This window comes from Meles meles, chromosome 1, assembly GCF_922984935.1.
Source record: "Meles meles chromosome 1, mMelMel3.1 paternal haplotype, whole genome shotgun sequence".
Classification (NCBI taxonomy): domain Eukaryota; kingdom Metazoa; phylum Chordata; class Mammalia; order Carnivora; family Mustelidae; genus Meles; species Meles meles.
Window position 1 is genome coordinate 82708248 of NC_060066.1, and position 24964 is coordinate 82733211.

The following is a 24964-nucleotide window of genomic DNA, read 5'->3' on the forward strand; positions in this document are numbered from 1 at the left end:
TCCGAAGTTGCGCCTGAAGCTTGAGGCAGAGCCGAAGCTGTGCGAAGAGCACCTCAGACACCTGGAGAGGAAGATGATGGAGGAGAAGGCACGCTGCCTGCAAGTGAAGAACGAGCTTGCCAAGGTGCGCAGGAAGGCGGATGCTGCCCACTGGCACTTGGGCCTCTATAGGAACATGGCCGCCGACCTGCACCGAGAATGGCAGCAAATCGCCTCCTTGCATGAGCGGGAGCGCCTCCTGGTGGAGAAGAGGAGTGAGGAGAGCCAGAAGGCTGTCCTGTGGGCAGAGAGGGAGTTCCAAAGGCTCCAGGCCCAAAACCATTGCCTCAGGCAGAAGCTGGCCAAATCTGGGCCCAAGGTCCAGCCTGTCTCCGGGGGGCCTCCTGCTCCTGCTCCTGCTGTTCCGGGCACAGCCTCCAAATACCTTCAAGGGCCAAAGGCTCCCCTGAAACCCAGGAAGCCCAAGAAGGGAGCAAGGGTGCACTGGCCAGACTCCAAGTTCTCGGGTCCCCTGCAGGTCTGATTCCCTTGCCCAGCAGCCACCAACACTCACAACCAGAGCACAGAAGCTCCTGTGCTGACCCCTTCAGCCATACCCATGGCTCCTTTGACTTGAGATCCACCCCATCCTTTAGCCTGATGCTCCATATTCCCTGGAGCCGTATGAGTGTGAGAGAATATTTTTCAGTGTTCAGCGTAACACAAATAAAAATAAAAATATCCAATGGCTGAGACTACTGCTACTGAGAATGGATTTGATTAAGGGATTCTATGCCAAGCAAGGGACGGTTTGAAGTGTCTTTTATCGATCCCTTAATCGTCCCAATAACCCAGTGTGTCATGTCTGACTGAGGTTCAGACAGGGGAAACAACTTGCCCCAAGATCACACAGCTAGTGAATTTCAGAGCTCCTGTTCCAAACCAGGGTTGTCTAATGATCACCTGCTGTGCCAATAACTTCTACTACAATGCCTACTACTGTTCTTCTTCTTCTTCTTCTTCTTCTTCTTCTTCTTCTTCTTCTTCTTCTTCTTCTTCTTCTTCTTCTTCTTCTTACTCTTTGGAGAGACAGAAAGGGTGACGGCGCACACATACACACACACACACACACACAGGAACGCACACACATGCAGGCGGGGGAGGGGCCGAGTTAGAGTGATTCCTCGACAGGCTTGGGACTCAAGTGCTGAACCAGACGCTGGTCTGGATTTCCCAGATCACGTGATCAGCCCTGAACCGAAATCAGGAGCCAGACACTGAACTGACAGGCAACCTTGGGCAAGGAACTTCTAGGCAAGCTGCTGAAGGATCCCAGAAGGGCTTGGTAAAATGTTCCCCTCGTTCACGTCCTAGGATGTGATGATTATATGCAAAGATAATAGTGCATATAATATAATCTAACATAATATATAATAATATAAGGATGCCGAGATTATAGTGGTGGCTAGCTGAGGTCAAGTCCCAGCCAAGTAGGGAGGGCAGCCTTTAAGGGTCTCCAACGATTCCCATCTTGGGTACACATCGTTTTGGGTTCCATAGTCTACCTCTTGCTTCGAGTCAGAACTACTGACTCCCTTGTAAAGGACAGAATGTGGCCAAAGTGATAGGATGTCCCTTCGGAGGTGAGTTTACAAAGAGACTGGTCTCCTCTTGGGCTTGCCCGCCCTCCGTCCCTCCCTCCCTCATCTGTTCCCAGGGAAGCCAGCTGCTCCTTGGGAGCTTTATGCTGGAGAGGCCCATGGGGCAAGGAATGACTATTTCTTGCTTCCAGCAGTGGAGGGCCTCTGGCTGCTCACAGCCAGCTGAGTGAGCTCAAAAGCAGACTTACCCCCAACAAGCCCGCAGATGACTGAAGATCCAGAGGCCCTCTGGACTGCAGCCTTGTGAGAGATCCTGAGCCACAGGGACCTGGCTAGTTGCACCTGGATGGCTGGCCCACAGAAACCATATCAGGTTATGAATGTTGTTTTAGGCCCATTGGTTCAGGGAAAACCTTCAAGAAAGACAGGAGTGGGAAGGCAAATGTTGGGCTTCTGACCCACCCCCCCTCTCCTGGGGTTGAAATTCCAGGGAAATCAAGAGATGGTAGAAACGCCTGAGAGATGAGGGTAAACAATGGAAGAGAGAGGACATCTAGTCTGATCGCCATGGATCTCTCTGAGAGGACATCCTCCCACTTGATCCTCCTGTGTCGAAGGGTGGCAAATGCAGGGGGAGACACCTGGCAGTGTGGTCCAAGTCGGCTGAGAGCACTCGACCCAGCCCCACAGAGCCTCCTAGAAGGCAGAGAAAGAGCCCAGAAGTTCCCTGGGGCCCCTAGAGAAGGCCCCGAGAGAATGAGATGAGTTGAAAGCCTGGGACCTGGTCGTTGGACTTCTAGACTGGAGGGGAGATGGCCTGTGGAAGGGCCACTGCCCGCAACCCCTGTTGGACCAGACCCCTCCTGTCTGCTTTGGGAGACTGGGGGTGAATATGAGAATGAATTCATGTAGAAGAGATGGTGTTCTAATGCTTGGTTTCAACTTCTTGAAATCCTTTCAACTTCTTGAAATCGTTGACATTCCTTTTCTCCTTGTCCCCAGGACCACCATGAATGGGAAGGGGCCTTCAAAGAAGCAAGATGAGAACATCTCTTACAAGGCTGTCCAGTGTCAATATCCAACCACTGCAGTCACTTCTACCCCCTTGGCAGCCCCACTGCTTCCATCAGGACACAGATCCGTTCCTGTACAGGTTTTTGAGCAAACGTAAGTTTGGATTTCTCGCAGAGAAATGCCAAGAGTGCAATGACTGGGGTCCTAGGGTGGTTGCAAGTCTAGTTTTCAGAGAAACTGTGTGGAGGGTTGGGTCACTCTACTGTGCACCCGAAAAGCATATTCTACTGCTTGTTCCCTGGAATTTAAATGCAGGCCTTGAAAAAGAAAAGGAACTGTGAACTGTTTTCAAGAGGGAGCTCTATCATCTTCCATTCCCAACAGCGATGCAGGAGCGATCCAGTCGTTCCACATCCTGCCTTGCATTGGGGAGTGGGGTCTCTCTCTCCCTCTCGGGTGCATTTGGTTTGCATCATGCTGATAGGTGTGCAGTGAGAGCTCATTGGAGTTTGAATTTGAATTGCCCCGATAGCAACTTTTTATGGGATTTCCATCTGTATACTCTTTGGTAAAGGGTTTCGGTCTATTGCCCATTTTTTTTGTTTTCGTTCTTTCAGACTGGATGGCTTGCTTCTTTGGGGGTCAACTTTTGAGGTTCTCTCCTTCCGACAGGAGTCCTTTATCAGGTATGTGGTTTGCACCTGTTTTCTCCCAGTTTGTAGCTTCCCTTTTGGGTCTTCTTCACAAGGTGTTTCACACATTACAGACTTCCAATTCTGATTGTTGGATCATGTCTAATGAATCAACTCTTCTTGAACGGAACATGATTTGATGTCCAGTCGGAGGATTCTTTCCCTAGCTGTCCATTCTGGACATTTTTTTCCCTAGAAGATTTATCATTTTACATAGAAGGCGGTGATTAATTTTGAGTTAATTTAACAAATTTTTTTCTCTTTTTGAGAGAGTGAGCATGCGCATGAGTGGGGCGTGGGGTGGAGGGAGAAGCGAAAAGAGCGTCCTTAAGCAGACTCCCCAGTGAGCTTGGAGCCTGATTTTGTCCCGGGACCCTGAGAGCATGACAAGAGCCGAAATTAAGAGCTGGCTGCCTCAGCGACTGAGTCACCCAGGCGCCACGAGTTCAGTTTTGTACAGAGGATGAGCCTTCGATTGTGGTCCTCGTCCTCCTCGTCCTCCACCTCCACCTCCTCCTCCTCTCTGCCCCTCCCTCTTCTTCTTCTCCTTCTTCTTCTTTGTCTCTGGAAGTCCACTTGCTCTAGCACCATTTCTTCAAAACGCTGTCACTCCTCCATTGAATTGCTTTTCCCCTTTGTCAGAATCCCATTGACATGTTGGTGGTTGGTCTCTTTCTGGGTTTGATCCTGTTCCACTTATCTATCTTTATACTGTTCCATTTGTCTATCCCTTCACCAACACCACACATTTTTGATTACTATAGCTGTAGATCTTGAAACTGGGTGGAAGGATTCCTTTGGTTTTCTTCTTTAGTTTTATTTTCTCATCTTTTTCTAGGTTCTGACGTGGAGAGCTTATTGTTTTGAGACAGAGAGAGAGAGAGAGAGAGAGAGACAGGGAAGGGGTACAGAGAGAGAGAGAGAGAGAGAGAGAGAGAGATTATTAAACAGCCTCCATGCCCAGCACCAGCACAATGCAGGTTCAGTCTCACAACCTCGAGTTTCATCATGACCCGAATCAAAATCAAGAGTTGGACTAACTGACTGAGCCTCCCAGATGCTCCTCCTCCTTTCTAACATAGGCAGTGATTGCTCTACATGGTGCTGTCCATTGATTGTGCTGTGTCCCACACATTTTCATATGTTGTATGTTCATTTTCCTTCACTTCAAGGCATTGAGATTTGATCTTTGATCTTTGATCATCTCGAAGGTTACTTTCTCAGTGTTTGGATATTTGTTCGTTTTCTCCTTTGGATACCTAGTTTGCTTTTTAAATATATTTTTTTTAATGTTGAAATTGTACTTCCGAGAAATTGATCGATAGGGTTGTCTTTGTTTCAGGTGTACAATAGAGCGATTCCCCTCCCCTACCCCACCTGCTGTCAGCTCCGGTTGCAGGCACTGATGTGCCTTGGAGATTCAGGTGCACCTCCCCCACCCCTCCTCCCTTCAGCTCCTGTTGCCAGGCACTGGTTTGCGTTGGAGACGGAACCCTCGTAGGGGTTCCAAGCACTTCCTAGTGGCCCAGAAGACACTGGTGATCGGAGACCAAGCCACAAGGCTCTTTGGAGCCAGCTGGGGGCCATCCAAATGCCTCCCCACACAGTTCTGGAGCCGCTGTGGGCTGTCCTGGAGCAGCTGTGGGCTGCTGGGTTGGTGATAGGCGAACGTTGGCCACATGTGCCACGAGTCTCTGGGTTTCGCTGGGAGATCCTGGTGTGCACTGCAGTGGTGGTGTTCCTGGGAAAGAGTGCACTCAGCTTCCGAAGAAGAAAGTGGCAGTGTGCCCAGAACGAGGAAGTCTCTGGAAAAGGCATGGAGAAGACTGAACCGGACGCACAAGCCCGTGGAGCTGTCGCATCATCCGAGCCGAAGGCCAGTCCTCTCCCGTTCCAGCTTCTTGCTCTGGCTGCCCTGAATCAAGATGCCGGGTATTGGTCAGTGGGAAACACCACGCAACTGCTGAAGGGAGTTCGGGAAAGGCTGTTGAAGAGCCCTCACCAGCTGCCTCATGAAAATCCCATCTGTGGAGCAGCCCGGGAAGATGGAGAAGCCCTGGTGAGGAAAACACCAGAAGGCTTCAAGGACAGCCGTGATCTGCAGGCAAGTGCAGACCCGCTGGTTCAGGAGATTGGCAGCTGTGGACAGAGAGTGCAGGACGAGGCAGGGCAGGCAGGCAGGCCAGAGCTTCCTGAAGGAGGAGTGCGGCGGCAGGCCAGCGCTGAGGGCCAGAGCCAACAGCACACCCTCAGCCAGATCCTCCTGAAGGGGATGCATGTGCTAGAGCTGCTTGGAGATCATCTGGAAGGTGGGGGCTCAAGGAGGCAGGTGGAGACTGGCTCCTCCTCCCCTGACCACGTGCCCTCAGGCGGGAGCCCCGTGAACCAATTAAAGCCGTCCAGGGCACTGAAGAAGGCACGTCAGAGGAATGAAGAGCTCCCAAGAAACCCAACAAGCCACCAAGCTGAGCAAGGACCTGTTCACCTTCGGAACACCCTCCTGGACGGTGAGATTCCGAAGTTGCGCCTGAAGCTTGAGCCAGAGCCGAAGCTGTGCGAAGAGCACCTCAGACACCTGGAGAGGAAGATGATGGAGGAGAAGGCACGCTGCCTGCAAGTGAAGAACGAGCTTGCCAAGGTGCGCAGGAAGGCGGATGCTGCCCACTGGCACTTGGGCCTCTATAGGAACATGGCCGCCGACCTGCACCGAGAATGGCAGCAAATCGCCTCCTTGCATGAGCGGGAGCGCCTCCTGGTGGAGAAGAGGAGTGAGGAGAGCCAGAAGGCTGTCCTGTGGGCAGAGAGGGAGTTCCAAAGGCTCCAGGCCCAAAACCATTGCCTCAGGCAGAAGCTGGCCAACTCTGGGCCCAAGGTCCAGCCTGTCTCCGGGGGGCCTCCTGCTCCTGCTCCTGCTGTTCCGGGCACAGCCTCCAAATACCCTCAAGGGCCAAAGGCTCCCCTGAAACCCAGGAAGCCCAAGAAGGGAGCAAGGGTGCACTGGCCAGACTCCAAGTTCTCGGGTCCCCTGCAGGTCTGATTCCCTTGCCCAGCAGCCACCAACACTCACAACCAGAGCACAGAAGCTCCTGTGCTGACCCCTTCAGCCATACCCATGGCTCCTTTGACTTGAGATCCACCCCATCCTTTAGCCTGATGCTCCATATTCCCTGGAGCCGTATGAGTGTGAGAGAATATTTTTCAGTGTTCAGCGTAACACAAATAAAAATAAAAATATCCAATGGCTGAGACTACTGCTACTGAGAATGGATTTGATTAAGGGATTCTATGCCAAGCAAGGGACGGTTTGAAGTGTCTTGTATCGATCCCTTAATCGTCCCAATAACCCAGTGTGTCATGTCTGACTGAGGTTCAGACAGGGGAAACAACTTGCCCCAAGATCACACAGCTAGTGAATTTCAGAGCTCCTGTTCCAAACCAGGGTTGTCTAATGATCACCTGCTGTGCCAATAACTTCTACTACAATGCCTACTACTGTTCTTCTTCTTCTTCTTCTTCTTCTTCTTCTTCTTCTTCTTCTTCTTCTTCTTCTTCTTCTTCTTCTTCTTCTTATTCTTTGGAGAGACAGAAAGGGTGACGGCGCACACATACACACACACACACACACACAGGAACGCACACACATGCAGGCGGGGGAGGGGCCGAGTTAGAGTGATTCCTCGACAGGCTTGGGACTCAAGTGCTGAACCAGACGCTGGTCTGGATTTCCCAGATCACGTGATCAGCCCTGAACCGAAATCAGGAGCCAGACACTGAACTGACAGGCAACCTTGGGCAAGGAACTTCTAGGCAAGCTGCTGAAGGATCCCAGAAGGGCTTGGTAAAATGTTCCCCTCGTTCACGTCCTAGGATGTGATGATTATATGCAAAGATAATAGTGCATATAATATAATCTAACATAATATATAATAATATAAGGATGCCGAGATTATAGTGGTGGCTAGCTGAGGTCAAGTCCCAGCCAAGTAGGGAGGGCAGCCTTTAAGGGTCTCCAACGATTCCCATCTTGGGTACACATCGTTTTGGGTTCCATAGTCTACCTCTTGCTTCGAGTCAGAACTACTGACTCCCTTGTAAAGGACAGAATGTGGCCAAAGTGATAGGATGTCCCTTCGGAGGTGAGTTTACAAAGAGACTGGTCTCCTCTTGGGCTTGCCCGCCCTCCGTCCCTCCCTCCCTCATCTGTTCCCAGGGAAGCCAGCTGCTCCTTGGGAGCTTTATGCTGGAGAGGCCCATGGGGCAAGGAATGACTATTTCTTGCTTCCAGCAGTGGAGGGCCTCTGGCTGCTCACAGCCAGCTGAGTGAGCTCAAAAGCAGACTTACCCCCAACAAGCCCGCAGATGACTGAAGATCCAGAGGCCCTCTGGACTGCAGCCTTGTGAGAGATCCTGAGCCACAGGGACCTGGCTAGTTGCACCTGGATGGCTGGCCCACAGAAACCATATCAGGTTATGAATGTTGTTTTAGGCCCATTGGTTCAGGGAAAACCTTCAAGAAAGACAGGAGTGGGAAGGCAAATGTTGGGCTTCTGACCCACCCCCCCTCTCCTGGGGTTGAAATTCCAGGGAAATCAAGAGATGGTAGAAACGCCTGAGAGATGAGGGTAAACAATGGAAGAGAGAGGACATCTAGTCTGATCGCCATGGATCTCTCTGAGAGGACATCCTCCCACTTGATCCTCCTGTGTCGAAGGGTGGCAAATGCAGGGGGAGACACCTGGCAGTGTGGTCCAAGTCGGCTGAGAGCACTCGACCCAGCCCCACAGAGCCTCCTAGAAGGCAGAGAAAGAGCCCAGAAGTTCCCTGGGGCCCCTAGAGAAGGCCCCGAGAGAATGAGATGAGTTGAAAGCCTGGGACCTGGTCGTTGGACTTCTAGACTGGAGGGGAGATGGCCTGTGGAAGGGCCACTGCCCGCAACCCCTGTTGGACCAGACCCCTCCTGTCTGCTTTGGGAGACTGGGGGTGAACATGAGAATGAATTCATGTAGAAGAGATGGTGTTCTAATGCTTGGTTTCAACTTCTTGAAATCCTTTCAACTTCTTGAAATCGTTGACATTCCTTTTCTCCTTGTCCCCAGGACCACCATGAATGGGAAGGGGCCTTCAAAGAAGCAAGATGAGAACATCTCTTACAAGGCTGTCCAGTGTCAATATCCAACCACTGCAGTCACTTCTACCCCCTTGGCAGCCCCACTGCTTCCATCAGGACCCAGATCCGTTCCTGTACAGGTTTTTGAGCAAACGTAAGTTTGGATTTCTCGCAGAGAAATGCCAAGAGTGCAATGACTGGGGTCCTAGGGTGGTTGCAAGTCTAGTTTTCAGAGAAACTGTGTGGAGGGTTGGGTCACTCTACTGTGCACCCGAAAAGCATATTCTACTGCTTGTTCCCTGGAATTTAAATGCAGGCCTTGAAAAAGAAAAGGAACTGTGAACTGTTTTCAAGAGGGAGCTCTATCATCTTCCATTCCCAACAGCGATGCAGGAGCGATCCAGTCGTTCCACATCCTGCCTTGCATTGGGGAGTGGGGTCTCTCTCTCCCTCTCGGGTGCATTTGGTTTGCATCATGCTGATAGGTGTGCAGTGAGAGCTCATTGGAGTTTGAATTTGAATTGCCCCGATAGCAACTTTTTATGGGATTTCCATCTGTATACTCTTTGGTAAAGGGTTTCGGTCTATTGCCCATTTTTTTTGTTTTCGTTCTTTCAGACTGGATGGCTTGCTTCTTTGGGGGTCAACTTTTGAGGTTCTCTCCTTCCGACAGGAGTCCTTTATCAGGTATGTGGTTTGCACCTATTTTCTCCCAGTTTGTAGCTTCCCTTTTGGGTCTTCTTCACAAGGTGTTTCACACATTACAGACTTCCAATTCTGATTGTTGGATCATGTCTAATGAATCAACTCTTCTTGAACGGAACATGATTTGATGTCCAGTCGGAGGATTCTTTCCCTAGCTGTCCATTCTGGACATTTTTTTCCCTAGAAGATTTATCATTTTACATAGAAGGCGGTGATTAATTTTGAGTTAATTTAACAAATTTTTTTCTCTTTTTGAGAGAGTGAGCATGCGCATGAGTGGGGCGTGGGGTGGAGGGAGAAGCGAAAAGAGCGTCCTTAAGCAGACTCCCCAGTGAGCTTGGAGCCTGATTTTGTCCCGGGACCCTGAGAGCATGACAAGAGCCGAAATTAAGAGCTGGCTGCCTCAGCGACTGAGTCACCCAGGCGCCACGAGTTCAGTTTTGTACAGAGGATGAGCCTTCGATTGTGGTCCTCGTCCTCCTCGTCCTCCACCTCCACCTCCTCCTCCTCTCTGCCCCTCCCTCTTCTTCTTCTCCTTCTTCTTCTTTGTCTCTGGAAGTCCACTTGCTCTAGCACCATTTCTTCAAAACGCTGTCACTCCTCCATTGAATTGCTTTTCCCCTTTGTCAGAATCCCATTGACATGTTGGTGGTTGGTCTCTTTCTGGGTTTGATCCTGTTCCACTTATCTATCTTTATACTGTTCCATTTGTCTATCCCTTCACCAACACCACACATTTTTGATTACTATAGCTGTAGATCTTGAAACTGGGTGGAAGGATTCCTTTGGTTTTCTTCTTTAGTTTTATTTTCTCATCTTTTTCTAGGTTCTGACGTGGAGAGCTTATTGTTTTGAGACAGAGAGAGAGAGAGAGAGAGAGAGACAGGGAAGGGGTACAGAGAGAGAGAGAGAGAGAGAGAGAGAGATTATTAAACAGCCTCCATGCCCAGCACCAGCACAATGCAGGTTCAGTCTCACAACCTCGAGTTTCATCATGACCCGAGTCAAAATCAAGAGTTGGACTAACTGACTGAGCCTCCCAGATGCTCCTCCTCCTTTCTAACATAGGCAGTGATTGCTCTACATGGTGCTGTCCATTGATTGTGCTGTGTCCCACACATTTTCATATGTTGTATGTTCATTTTCCTTCACTTCAAGGCATTGAGATTTGATCTTTGATCTTTGATCATCTAGAAGGTTACTTTCTCAGTGTTTGGATATTTGTTCGTTTTCTCCTTTGGATACCTAGTTTGCTTTTTAAATATATTTTTTTTAATGTTGAAATTGTACTTCCGAGAAATTGATCGATAGGGTTGTCTTTGTTTCAGGTGTACAATAGAGCGATTCCCCTCCCCTACCCCACCTGCTGTCAGCTCCAGTTGCAGGCACTGATGTGCCTTGGAGATTCAGGTGCACCTCCCCCACCCCTCCTCCCTTCAGCTCCTGTTGCCAGGCACTGGTTTGCGTTGGAGACGGAACCCTCGTAGGGGTTCCAAGCACTTCCTAGTGGCCCAGAAGACACTGGTGATCGGAGACCAAGCCACAAGGCTCTTTGGAGCCAGCTGGGGGCCATCCAAATGCCTCCCCACACAGTTCTGGAGCCGCTGTGGGCTGTCCTGGAGCAGCTGTGGGCTGCTGGGTTGGTGATAGGCGAACGTTGGCCACATGTGCCACGAGTCTCTGGGTTTCGCTGGGAGATCCTGGTGTGCACTGCAGTGGTGGTGTTCCTGGGAAAGAGTGCACTCAGCTTCCGAAGAAGAAAGTGGCAGTGTGCCCAGAACGAGGAAGTCTCTGGAAAAGGCATGGAGAAGACTGAACCGGACGCACAAGCCCGTGGAGCTGTCGCATCATCCGAGCCGAAGGCCAGTCCTCTCCCGTTCCAGCTTCTTGCTCTGGCTGCCCTGAATCAAGATGCCGGGTATTGGTCAGTGGGAAACACCACGCAACTGCTGAAGGGAGTTCGGGAAAGGCTGTTGAAGAGCCCTCACCAGCTGCCTCATGAAAATCCCATCTGTGGAGCAGCCCGGGAAGATGGAGAAGCCCTGGTGAGGAAAACACCAGAAGGCTTCAAGGACAGCCGTGATCTGCAGGCAAGTGCAGACCCGCTGGTTCAGGAGATTGGCAGCTGTGGACAGAGAGTGCAGGACGAGGCAGGGCAGGCAGGCAGGCCAGAGCTTCCTGAAGGAGGAGTGCGGCGGCAGGCCAGCGCTGAGGGCCAGAGCCAACAGCACACCCTCAGCCAGATCCTCCTGAAGGGGATGCATGTGCTAGAGCTGCTTGGAGATCATCTGGAAGGTGGGGGCTCAAGGAGGCAGGTGGAGACTGGCTCCTCCTCCCCTGACCACGTGCCCTCAGGCGGGAGCCCCGTGAACCAATTAAAGCCGTCCAGGGCACTGAAGAAGGCACGTCAGAGGAATGAAGAGCTCCCAAGAAACCCAACAAGCCACCAAGCTGAGCAAGGACCTGTTCACCTTCGGAACACCCTCCTGGACGGTGAGATTCCGAAGTTGCGCCTGAAGCTTGAGCCAGAGCCGAAGCTGTGCGAAGAGCACCTCAGACACCTGGAGAGGAAGATGATGGAGGAGAAGGCACGCTGCCTGCAAGTGAAGAACGAGCTTGCCAAGGTGCGCAGGAAGGCGGATGCTGCCCACTGGCACTTGGGCCTCTATAGGAACATGGCCGCCGACCTGCACCGAGAATGGCAGCAAATCGCCTCCTTGCATGAGCGGGAGCGCCTCCTGGTGGAGAAGAGGAGTGAGGAGAGCCAGAAGGCTGTCCTGTGGGCAGAGAGGGAGTTCCAAAGGCTCCAGGCCCAAAACCATTGCCTCAGGCAGAAGCTGGCCAACTCTGGGCCCAAGGTCCAGCCTGTCTCCGGGGGGCCTCCTGCTCCTGCTCCTGCTGTTCCGGGCACAGCCTCCAAATACCCTCAAGGGCCAAAGGCTCCCCTGAAACCCAGGAAGCCCAAGAAGGGAGCAAGGGTGCACTGGCCAGACTCCAAGTTCTCGGGTCCCCTGCAGGTCTGATTCCCTTGCCCAGCAGCCACCAACACTCACAACCAGAGCACAGAAGCTCCTGTGCTGACCCCTTCAGCCATACCCATGGCTCCTTTGACTTGAGATCCACCCCATCCTTTAGCCTGATGCTCCATATTCCCTGGAGCCGTATGAGTGTGAGAGAATATTTTTCAGTGTTCAGCGTAACACAAATAAAAATAAAAATATCCAATGGCTGAGACTACTGCTACTGAGAATGGATTTGATTAAGGGATTCTATGCCAAGCAAGGGACGGTTTGAAGTGTCTTGTATCGATCCCTTAATCGTCCCAATAACCCAGTGTGTCATGTCTGACTGAGGTTCAGACAGGGGAAACAACTTGCCCCAAGATCACACAGCTAGTGAATTTCAGAGCTCCTGTTCCAAACCAGGGTTGTCTAATGATCACCTGCTGTGCCAATAACTTCTACTACAATGCCTACTACTGTTCTTCTTCTTCTTCTTCTTCTTCTTCTTCTTCTTCTTCTTCTTCTTCTTATTCTTTGGAGAGACAGAAAGGGTGACGGCGCACACATACACACACACACACACACAGGAACGCACACACATGCAGGCGGGGGAGGGGCCGAGTTAGAGTGATTCCTCGACAGGCTTGGGACTCAAGTGCTGAACCAGACGCTGGTCTGGATTTCCCAGATCACGTGATCAGCCCTGAACCGAAATCAGGAGCCAGACACTGAACTGACAGGCAACCTTGGGCAAGGAACTTCTAGGCAAGCTGCTGAAGGATCCCAGAAGGGCTTGGTAAAATGTTCCCCTCGTTCACGTCCTAGGATGTGATGATTATATGCAGAGATAATAGTGCATATAATATAATCTAACATAATATATAATAATATAAGGATGCCGAGATTATAGTGGTGGCTAGCTGAGGTCAAGTCCCAGCCAAGTAGGGAGGGCAGCCTTTAAGGGTCTCCAACGATTCCCATCTTGGGTACACATCGTTTTGGGTTCCATAGTCTACCTCTTGCTTCGAGTCAGAACTACTGACTCCCTTGTAAAGGACAGAATGTGGCCAAAGTGATAGGATGTCCCTTCGGAGGTGAGTTTACAAAGAGACTGGTCTCCTCTTGGGCTTGCCCGCCCTCCGTCCCTCCCTCCCTCATCTGTTCCCAGGGAAGCCAGCTGCTCCTTGGGAGCTTTATGCTGGAGAGGCCCATGGGGCAAGGAATGACTATTTCTTGCTTCCAGCAGTGGAGGGCCTCTGGCTGCTCACAGCCAGCTGAGTGAGCTCAAAAGCAGACTTACCCCCAACAAGCCCGCAGATGACTGAAGATCCAGAGGCCCTCTGGACTGCAGCCTTGTGAGAGATCCTGAGCCACAGGGACCTGGCTAGTTGCACCTGGATGGCTGGCCCACAGAAACCATATCAGGTTATGAATGTTGTTTTAGGCCCATTGGTTCAGGGAAAACCTTCAAGAAAGACAGGAGTGGGAAGGCAAATGTTGGGCTTCTGACCCACCCCCCCTCTCCTGGGGTTGAAATTCCAGGGAAATCAAGAGATGGTAGAAACGCCTGAGAGATGAGGGTAAACAATGGAAGAGAGAGGACATCTATGCTGATCGCCATGGATCTCTCTGAGAGGACATCCTCCCACTTGATCCTCCTGTGTCGAAGGGTGGCAAATGCAGGGGGAGACACCTGGCAGTGTGGTCCAAGTTGGCTGAGAGCACTCGACCCAGCCCCACAGAGCCTCCTAGAAGGCAGAGAAAGAGCCCAGAAGTTCCCTGGGGCCCCTAGAGAAGGCCCCGAGAGAATGAGATGAGTTGAAAGCCTGGGACCTGGTCGTTGGACTTCTAGACTGGAGGGGAGATGGCCTGTGGAAGGGCCACTGCCCGCAACCCCTGTTGGACCAGACCCCTCCTGTCTGCTTTGGGAGACTGGGGGTGAATATGAGAATGAATTCATGTAGAAGAGATGGTGTTCTAATGCTTGGTTTCAACTTCTTGAAATCCTTTCAACTTCTTGAAATCGTTGACATTCCTTTTCTCCTTGTCCCCAGGACCACCATGAATGGGAAGGGGCCTTCAAAGAAGCAAGATGAGAACATCTCTTACAAGGCTGTCCAGTGTCAATATCCAACCACTGCAGTCACTTCTACCCCCTTGGCAGCCCCACTGCTTCCATCAGGACCCAGATCCGTTCCTGTACAGGTTTTTGAGCAAACGTAAGTTTGGATTTCTCGCAGAGAAATGCCAAGAGTGCAATGACTGGGGTCCTAGGGTGGTTGCAAGTCTAGTTTTCAGAGAAACTGTGTGGAGGGTTGGGTCACTCTACTGTGCACCCGAAAAGCATATTCTACTGCTTGTTCCCTGGAATTTAAATCCAGGCCTTGAAAAAGAAAAGGAACTGTGAACTGTTTTCAAGAGGGAGCTCTATCATCTTCCATTCCCAACAGCGATGCAGGAGCGATCCAGTCGTTCCACATCCTCCTTGCATTGGGGAGTGGGGTCTCTCTCTCCCTCTCGGGTGCATTTGGTTTGCATCATGCTGATAGGTGTGCAGTGAGAGCTCATTGGAGTTTGAATTTGAATTGCCCCGATAGCAACTTTTTATGGGATTTCCATCTGTATACTCTTTGGTAAAGGGTTTCGGTCTATTGCCCATTTTTTTTGTTTTTGTTCTTTTCAGACTGGATGGCTTGCTTCTTTGGGGGTCAACTTTTGAGGTTCTCTCCTTCCGACAGGAGTCCTTTATCAGGTATGTGGTTTGCACCTATTTTCTCCCAGTTTGTAGCTTCCCTTTTGGGTCTTCTTCACAAGGTGTTTCACACATTACAGACTTCCAATTCTGATTGTTGGATCATGTCTAATGAATCAACTCTTCTTGAACGGAACATGATTTGATGTCCAGTCGGAGGATTCTTTACCTAGCTGTCCATTCTGGACATTTTTTTCCCTAGAAGATTTATCATTTTACATAGAAGGCTTTGATTAATTTTGAGTTAATTTAACAAATTTTTTTCTCTTTTTGAGAGAGTGAGCATGCGCATGAGTGGGGCGTGGGGTGGAGGGAGAAGCGAAAAGAGCGTCCTTAAGCAGACTCCCCAGTGAGCTTGGAGCCTGATTTTGTCCCGGGACCCTGAGAGCATGACAAGAGCCGAAATTAAGAGCTGGCTGCCTCAGCGACTGAGTCACCCAGGCGCCACGAGTTCAGTTTTGTACAGAGGATGAGCCTTCGATTGTGGTCCTCGTCCTCCTCGTCCTCCACCTCCACCTCCTCCTCCTCTCTGCCCCTCCCTCTTCTTCTTCTCCTTCTTCTTCTTTGTCTCTGGAAGTCCACTTGCTCTAGCACCATTTCTTCAAAACGCTGTCACTCCTCCATTGAATTGCTTTTCCCCTTTGTCAGAATCCCATTGACATGTTGGTGGTTGGTCTCTTTCTGGGTTTGATCCTGTTCCACTTATCTATCTTTATACTGTTCCATTTGTCTATCCCTTCACCAACACCACACATTTTGGATTACTATAGCTGTAGATCTTGAAACTGGGTGGAAGGATTCCTTTGGTTTTCTTCTTTAGTTTTATTTTCTCATCTTTTTCTAGGTTCTGACGTGGAGAGCTTATTGTTTTGAGACAGAGAGAGAGAGAGACAGAGAGACAGGGAAGGGGTACAGAGAGAGAGAGAGAGAGAGAGAGATTATTAAACAGCCTCCATGCCCAGCACCAGCACAATGCAGGTTCAGTCTCACAACCTCGAGTTTCATCATGACCCGAGTCAAAATCAAGAGTTGGACTAACTGACTGAGCCTCCCAGATGCTCCTCCTCCTTTCTAACATAGGCAGTGATTGCTCTACATGGTGCTGTCCATTGATTGTGCTGTGTCCCACACATTTTCATATGTTGTATGTTCATTTTCCTTCACTTCTAGGCATTGAGATTTGATCTTTGATCTTTGATCATCTAGAAGGTTACTTTCTCAGTGTTTGGATATTTGTTCGTTTTCTCCTTTGGATACCTAGTTTGCTTTTTAAATATATTTTTTTTAATGTTGAAATTGTACTTCCGAGAAATTGATCGATAGGGTTGTCTTTGTTTCAGGTGTACAATATAGCGATTCCCCTCCCCTACCCCACCTGCTGTCAGCTCCGGTTGCAGGCACTGATGTGCCTTGGAGACTCAGGTGCACCTCCCCCACCCCTCCTCCCTTCAGCTCCTGTTGCCAGGCACTGGTTTGCGTTGGAGACGGAACCCTCGTAGGGGTTCCAAGCACTTCCTCGTGGCCCAGAAGACACTGGTGATCGGAGACCAAGCCACAAGGCTCTTTGGAGCCAGCTGGGGGCCATCCAAATGCCTCCCCACACAGTTCTGGAGCCGCTGTGGGCTGTATTGGAGCAGCTGTGGGCTGCTGGGTTGGTGATAGACGAACGTTGGCCACATGTGCCACGAGTCTCTGGGTTTCGCTGGGAGATCCTGGTGTGCACTGCAGTGGTGGTGTTCCTGGGAAAGAGTGCACTCAGCTTCCGAAGAAGAAAGTGGCAGTGTGCCCAGAACGAGGAAGTCTCTGGAAAAGGCATGGAGAAGACCGAACCGGACGCACAAGCCCGTGGAGCTGTCGCATCATCCGAGCCGAAGGCCAGTCCTCTCCCGTTCCAGCTTCTTGCTCTGGCTGCCCTGAATCAAGATGCCGGGTATTGGTCAGTGGGAAACACCACGCAACTGCTGAAGGGAGTTCGGGAAAGGCTGTTGAAGAGCCCTCACCAGCTGCCTCCTGAAAATCCCATCTGTGGAGCAGCCCGGGAAGATGGAGAAGCCCTGGTGAGGAAAACACCAGAAGGCTTCAAGGACAGCCGTGATCTGCAGGCAAGTGCAGACCCGCTGGTTCAGGAGATTGGCAGCTGTGGACAGAGAGTGCAGGACGAGTCAGGGCAGGCAGGCAGGCCAGAGCTTCCTGAAGGAGGAGTGCGGCGGCAGGCCAGCGCTGAGGGCCAGAGCCAACAGCACACCCTCAGCCAGATCCTCCTGAAGGGGATGCATGTGCTAGAGCTGCTTGGAGATCATCTGGAAGGTGGGGGCTCAAGGAGGCAGGTGGAGACTGGCTCCTCCTCCCCTGACCACGTGCCCTCAGGCGGGAGCCCCGTGAACCAATTAAAGCCGTCCAGGGCACTGAAGAAGGCACGTCAGAGGAATGAAGAGCTCCCAAGAAACCCAACAAGCCACCAAGCTGAGCAAGGACCTGTTCACCTTCGGAACACCCTCCTGGACGGTGAGATTCCGAAGTTGCGCCTGAAGCTTGAGGCAGAGCCGAAGCTGTGCGAAGAGCACCTCAGACACCTGGAGAGGAAGATGATGGAGGAGAAGGCACGCTGCCTGCAAGTGAAGAACGAGCTTGCCAAGGTGCGCAGGAAGGCGGATGCTGCCCACTGGCACTTGGGCCTCTATAGGAACATGGCCGCCGACCTGCACCGAGAATGGCAGCAAATCGCCTCCTTGCATGAGCGGGAGCGCCTCCTGGTGGAGAAGAGGAGTGAGGAGAGCCAGAAGGCTGTCCTGTGGGCAGAGAGGGAGTTCCAAAGGCTCCAGGCCCAAAACCATTGCCTCAGGCAGAAGCTGGCCAACTCTGGGCCCAAGGTCCAGCCTGTCTCCGGGGGGCCTCCTGCTCCTGCTCCTGCTGTTCCGGGCACAGCCTCCAAATACCCTCAAGGGCCAAAGGCTCCCCTGAAACCCAGGAAGCCCAAGAAGGGAGCAAGGGTGCACTGGCCAGACTCCAAGTTCTCGGGTCCCCTGCAGGTCTGATTCCCTTGCCCAGCAGCCACCAACACTCACAACCAGAGCACAGAAGCTCCTGTGCTGACCCCTTCAGCCATACCCATGGCTCCTTTGACTTGAGATCCACCCCATCCTTTAGCCTGATGCTCCATATTCCCTGGAGCCGTATGAGTGTGAGAGAATATTTTTCAGTGTTCAGCGTAACACAAATAAAAATAAAAATATCCAATGGCTGAGACTACTGCTACTGAGAATGGATTTGATTAAGGGATTCTATGCCAAGCAAGGGACGGTTTGAAGTGTCTTGTATCGATCCCTTAATCGTCCCAATAACCCAGTGTGTCATGTCTGACTGAGGTTCAGACAGGGGAAACAACTTGCCCCAAGATCACACAGCTAGTGAATTTCAGAGCTCCCGTTCCAAACCAGGGTTGTCTAATGATCACCTGCTGTGCCAATAACTTCTACTACAATGCCTACTACTGTTCTTCTTCTTCTTCTTCTTCTTCTTCTTCTTCTTCTTCTTCTGAGAGAGAGAGAGAGAGAGAGAGAGAGAGACAGAAAAGGTGACGGCGCACACATACACACACACACACACAAAGGAACGCACACACATGCAGGCGGGGGAGGGGCCGAGTTAGAGAGATTCCTCGACAGGCTTGGGACTCAAGTGCTGAACCAGACGCTGGTCTGGATTTCCCAGATCACGTGATCAGCCCTGAACCGAAATCAGGAGCCAGACACTGAACTGACAGGCACCCTTGGGCAAGGAACTTCTAGGCAAGCTGCTGAAGGATCCCAGAAGGGCTTGGTAAAATGTTCCCCTCGTTCACGTCCTAGGATGTGATGATTATATGCAAAGATAATAGTGCATATAATATAATCTAACATAATATATAATAATATAAGGATGCAGAGATTATAGTGGTGGCCTACTGAGGTCAAGTCCCAGCCAAGTAGGGAGGGCAGCCTTTAACGGTCTCCAACGATTCCCATCTTGGGTACACATCGTTTTGTGTTCCATACTCTACCTCTTGATTCGAGTCAGAACTACTGACTCCCTTGTAAAGGACAGAATGTGACCAAAGTGATAGGATGTCCCTTCGGAGGTGAGTTTACAAAGAGACTGGTCTCCTCTTGGGCTTGCCCGCCCTCCGTCCCTCCCTCCCTCATCTGTTCCCAGGGAAGCCAGCTGCTCCTTGGGAGCTTTATGCTGGAGAGGCCCATGGGGCAAGGAATGACTATTTCTTGCTTCCAGCAATGGAGGGCCTCTGGCTGCTCACAGCCAGCTGAGTGAGCTCAAAAGCAGACTTACCCCCAACAAGCCCGCAGATGACTGAAGATCCAGAGGCCCTCTGGACTGCAGCCTTGTGAGAGATCCTGAGCCACAGGGACCTGGCTAGTTGCACCTGGATGGCTGGCCCACAGAATCCATATCAGGTTATGAATGTTGTTTTAGGCCCATTGGTTCGGGGAAAACCTTCAAGAAAGACAGGAGTGGGAAGCCAAATGTTGGGCTTCTGACCCACCCCCCCTCTCCTGGGGTTGAAATTCCAGGGAAATCAAGAGATGGTAGAAACGCCTGAGAGATGAGGGTAAACAATGGAAGAGAGAGGACATCTAGTCTGATCGCCATGGATCTCTCTGAGAGGACATCCTCCCACTTGATCCTCCTGTGTCGAAGGGTGGCAAATGCAGGGGGAGACACCTGGCAGTGTGGTCCAAGTCGGCTGAGAGCACTCGACCCAGCCCCACAGAGCCTCCTAGAAGGCAGAGAAAGAGCCCAGAAGTTCCCGGGGCCCCTAGAGAATGCCCCTAGAGAATGAGATGAGTTGAAAGCCTGGGACCTGGTCGTTGGACTTCTAGACTGGAGGGGAGATGGCCTGTGGAAGGGCCACTGCCTGCAACCCCTGTTGGACCAGACCCCTCCTGTCTGCTTTGGGAGACTGGGGGTGAATATGAGAATGAATTCACGTAGACGAGATGGTGTTCTAATGCTTGGTTTCAACTTCTTGAAATCCTTTCAACTTCTTGAAATCGTTGACATTCCTTTTCTCCTTGTCCCCAGGACCACCATGAATGGGAAGGGGCCTTCAAAGAAGCAAGATGAGAACATCTCTTACAAGGCTGTCCAGTGTCAATATCCAACCACTGCAGTCACTTCTACCCCCTTGGCAGCCTCACTGCTTCCATCAGGACACAGATCCGTTCCTGTACAGGTTTTTGAGCAAACGTAAGTTTGGATTTCTCGCAGAGAAATGCCAAGAGTGCAATGACTGGGGTCCTAGGGTGGTTGCAAGTCTAGTTTTCAGAGAAACTGTGTGGAGGGTTGGGTCACTATACTGTGCACCCGAAAAGCATATTCTACTGCTTGTTCCCTGGAATTTAAATCCAGGCCTTGAAAAAGAAAAGGAACTGTGAACTGTTTTCAAGAGGGAGCTCTATCATCTTCCATTCCCAACAGCGATGCAGGAGCGATCCAGTCGTTCCACATCCTGCCTTGCATTGGGGAGTGGGGTCTCTCTCTCCCTCTCGGGTGCATTTGGTTTGCATCATGCTGATAGGTGTGCAGTGAGAGCTCATTGGAGTTTGAATTTGAATTGCCCTGATGGTAGCTTTTTATGGGATTTCCATCTCTATACTCTTTGGTAAAGTGTTTCGGTCTTTTGCCCATTTTTTTTTGTTTTTGTTCTTTTCAGACTGGATGGCTTGCTTCTTTGGGGGTCAACTTTTGAGGTTCTCTCCTTCCGACAGGAGTCCTTTATCAGGTATGTGGTTTGCACCTATTTTCTCCCAGTTTGTAGCTTCCCTTTTGGGTCTTCTTCACAAGGTGTTTCACACATTACAGACTTCCAATTCTGATTGTTGGATCATGTCTAATGAATCAACTCTTCTTGAACTGAACATGATTTGATGTCCAGTCGGAGGATTCTTTACCTAGCTGTCCATTCTGGACATTTTTTTCCCTAGAAGATTTATCATTTTACGTAGAAGGCGGTGATTAATTTTGAGTTAATTTAACAAATTTTTTTTTCTTTTTGAGAGAGTGAGCATGCGCATGAGTGGGGCGTGGGGTGGAGGGAGAAGCGAAAAGAGCGTCCTTAAGCAGACTCCCCAGTGAGCTTGGAGCCTGATTTTGTCCCGGGACCCTGAGAGCATGACAAGAGCCGAAATAAAGAGCTGGCTGCCTCAGCGACTGAGTCACCCTGTTGCCACGAGTTCAGTTTTGTACAGAGGATGAGACTTCGATTGTGGTCCTCGCCCTCCTCGTCTTCCACCTCCACCTCCTCCTCCTCTCTGCCCCTCCCACTTCTTCTTCTCCTTCTTCTTCTTTGTCTCTGGAAGTCCACTTGCTCTAGCACCATTTATTCAAAATGCTGTCACTTCTCCATTGAACTGCTTTTCCCCTTTGTCAGAACCGCATTGACATGTTGGTTGTTGGTCTCTTTCTGGGTTTGATCCTGTTCCACTTTTCTATCTTTATACTGTTCCATTTGTCTATCCCTTCACCAACACTACACAGTTTTGATTACTATAGCTGTAGACCTTGAAATTGGGTGGAAGGATTCCTTGGGTTTTCTTCTTTAGATTTATTTTCTCACCTTTTTCTAGGTTCTGACGTGGAGAGCTTATTGTTTTGAGACAGGGAGAGACTGAGAGAGAGAGAGAGAGAGAGAGAGAGGTAGACAGGGAAGGGGTACAGAGAGAGAGAGATAGAGACGGATTATTAAGCAGCCTCCATGCCCAGCACCAGCACAATGCAGGTTCAGTCTCACAACCCCGAGTTTGATCATGACCCGAGTCAAAATCAAGAGTTGGACTAACTGACTGAGCCTCCCAGATGCTCCTCCTCCTTTCTAACATAGGCATCGAGTGCTCTATATGGTGCTGTCCATTGATTGAGCTGTGTCCCACAAATTTTCGCATGTTGTATTTTCATTTTCCTTCACTTCAATGCATTGAGATTTGATCTTTGATCTTTGATCATCTAGAATATTACTTTCTCAGTGTTTGCATATTTGTTATCTTTCTCCTTTGGATACCTAGTTTGCTTTTTAAATGCTTTTTTTTTTTTTTACTGTTTAAATTGTACTTCCGAGAAATTGATCGATAGGGTTGTCTTTGTTTCAGGTGTACAATATAGCGATTCCCCTCCCCTACCCCACCTACTGTCAGCTCTGTTTGCAGGCACTGATGTGCCTTGGAGACTCAGGTGCACCTCCCCCACCCCTCCTCCCTGCAGCTCCTGTTGCCAGGCACTGGTTTGCGTTGGAGACGGAACCCTCGTAGGGGTTCCAAGCACTTCCTAGTGGCCCAGAAGACACTGGTAATCGGAGACAAAGCCACAAGGCTCTTTGGAGCCAGCTGGTGGCCATCCAAATGACTCCCCACACAGTTCTGGAGCCGCAGTGGTCTCTCCTGGAGCAGCTGTGGGCTGCTGGGTTGGTGATATCCGAACGTTGGCCACATGTGCCACGAGTCTCTGGGTTTCGCTGGGAGATCCTGGTGTGCACTGCAGTGGTGGTTTTCCTGGTAAAGAGTGCATTCAGCTTCTGAAGAAGAAAGGGGCATTGTGCCCAGATCGAGGAAGTCACTGGAAAAGGCATGGAGAAGACCGAACCAGACGCACAAGCCCGTGGAGCTGTCGCATCATCGCAGCAGAAGACCAGCACGCTGCCTGAAAGTGAAGAACGAACTTGCCAAGGTGCGCAGGAGGGCGGATGCTGCCCACTGGCACTTGGGCCTCTATAGGAACATGGCCGCGGACCTGCACTAAGAATGGCGGAAAATCTCCTCCTTGCATGAGCGGGAGTGCCTCCAGGTGGAGAACAGAAGTGAGGAGAGCCAGAAGGCTGTCCTGTGCGCAGAGAGGGTGTTCCAAAGGCTCCAGGCCCAAAACCATTGCCTCAGGCAGAAGCTGGCCAACTCTGGGCCCAAGGTCCAGCCTGTCTCCGGGGGGCCTCCTGCTCCTGCTCCTGCTCCTGCTGTTCCGGGCACAGCCTCCAAATACCGTCAAGGACCAAAGGCTCCCCTGAAACCCAGGAAGCCCAAGAAGGGAGCAAGGGTGCACTGGCCAGACTCCAAGTTCTCGGGTCCCCTGCAGGTCTGATTCCCTTGCCCAGCAGCCACCAACTCTCACAACCAGAGCACAAAAGATCCTCTGTTTACCCCTTAAACCATACCCTTTGCTCCTTTGTCTTGAGATCCACCCCATTATTTAGCTGATGATCCATATTCCCTCGAGCCGTATGAGTGTGTGAGAATATTCTTCAGTGTTAAGCTTAACACAATAAAAATAAAAATATCAAAATGCTGAAACTCCTGCTACTCAGAATGGATTTTATTAAGGGATTCTATGCCAAGAAATGGAGGGTGTGAAGTGTCTTTTATCGATCACTTAATCTTCTCAATAACCCAATGTGTCATGTCTGACTGATTTTCAGAGAGGGGAAACAACTTGCCCCAAGATCACACAGCTAGTGAATTTCAGACCTCCTGTTCCAAAAGAGGGTTGTCTAATGATTCACTGCTGTGCCAATAACTTGTACTACTATGTCTACTACTTTTCTTCTTCTTCTTCTTCTTCTTCTTCTTCTTCTTCTTCTTCTTCTTCTTCTTCTTCTTCTTCTTCGGAGAGACGAAAGGGAGAAGGCACACACACACACATACACACACACACACACACGCGCGCGCGCAAGCGGGGGAGTGGCAGAGAGAGATTCCTAGAGGGGCTTCCGACTCAAGTGCAGAACAGGATGCTGGGCTGGATTTCACAGATCATGTGATCACACCCTGACCGAAATCAGGAACCAGACCCTGAACTGACAGGCACCCTTGTGCAAGGAACTTCTAGGTAAGCTGCTGAAGGATCCCAGAAGGGCTTGGTTAAATGTTCTCCTAATTCACATCCTAGTAAGGATGCAAATATTATAGTGGTGGCTAGCTGAAGTCAAGTCCCACCAAAGTAGGGAGGGCAGCCTTAAAGGGTCTCCAATGATTCGCATCTTGGACGCACATCATTTTGTGTTCCATACTCTACCTCTTGATTAGAGTGAGGAACTAGTGACTCACTTCTAAAGGACTGAATATAGTCAAAGTGATAGGATGTCACTTCGGAATTTAGTTTACAAAGAGACTGATCTCCTCTTGGGCTTGCCCGCCCTTCCTCCATCCCTCATCTTTTCCCAGGGAAGCCGGCTGCTCATTGTCTGCTCTATCATGGAGAGGCCCATGGGGCAAGTAATGAAGATTTGTTGCATCGAGCTATGGAGGACCTCTGGCTGCTCACATCCCCCTGAGTGACCTCAAAAGCAGATTTCCCCCCAAGAAGCCTGGAGATGACTTAGGATCCAGATGTCATCTTGACTGCACCCTTGTGAGAGATCCTGAGGCACAGGGACCTGACTAGTTGCCCTTGGATGGCTGGCCCACAGAAACCATATGAGGTTATCAATATTGTTTTAGGCCCTTTGTTTTGCGGAAAACATTCAAGAAAGACAGGAGTGTGAATTCAAATGTTTGGCTTCTGACCCACGCCCCCTCTCCTGGGCTTGAAATTCCAGGGAAATCAAGAGATGGTAGAAAGTACTGAGAGATGAGAGTAAACAATGGAAGAAAGAGGACCTCTATACTGTTTGCAATGTATCTCTCTGAGAGGACGTCCCCTCAATTGATCCTCCCGTGTCGATAGGTGGCAAATGCAGGAGGATACAACTGGCAGGGTGGTCCATGTCCGCTGAGAGCACTTGACCCAGCCCCGCAGAGCCTCCTAGAAGGCAGAGAAAGTGCCCAGAAATTCCCTGGGGCCCCTAGAGAAGGCACAGATATTAGATGAGTTGAAAGCCTGGGACCTGGTCATTGTACTTCTGGGCTAGAGGGGAGTTGGCCTGTGGAAGGGCCACTGCCCGCAACCGCTGTTGGACCAGACCCCTCCTGTCTGCTGCGGGACACTGGGGGTGAATAAGAGAATGAATTCGTGTAGAAGAGATGGTGTTCTAATGCTTGGCAGGTTTCAACTTCTTGAAATCATTGACATTCCTTTTCTCCTTGTCCCCAGGACCACCATGAATGGGAAGGGGCCTTCAAAGAAGTAAGATGAGAACA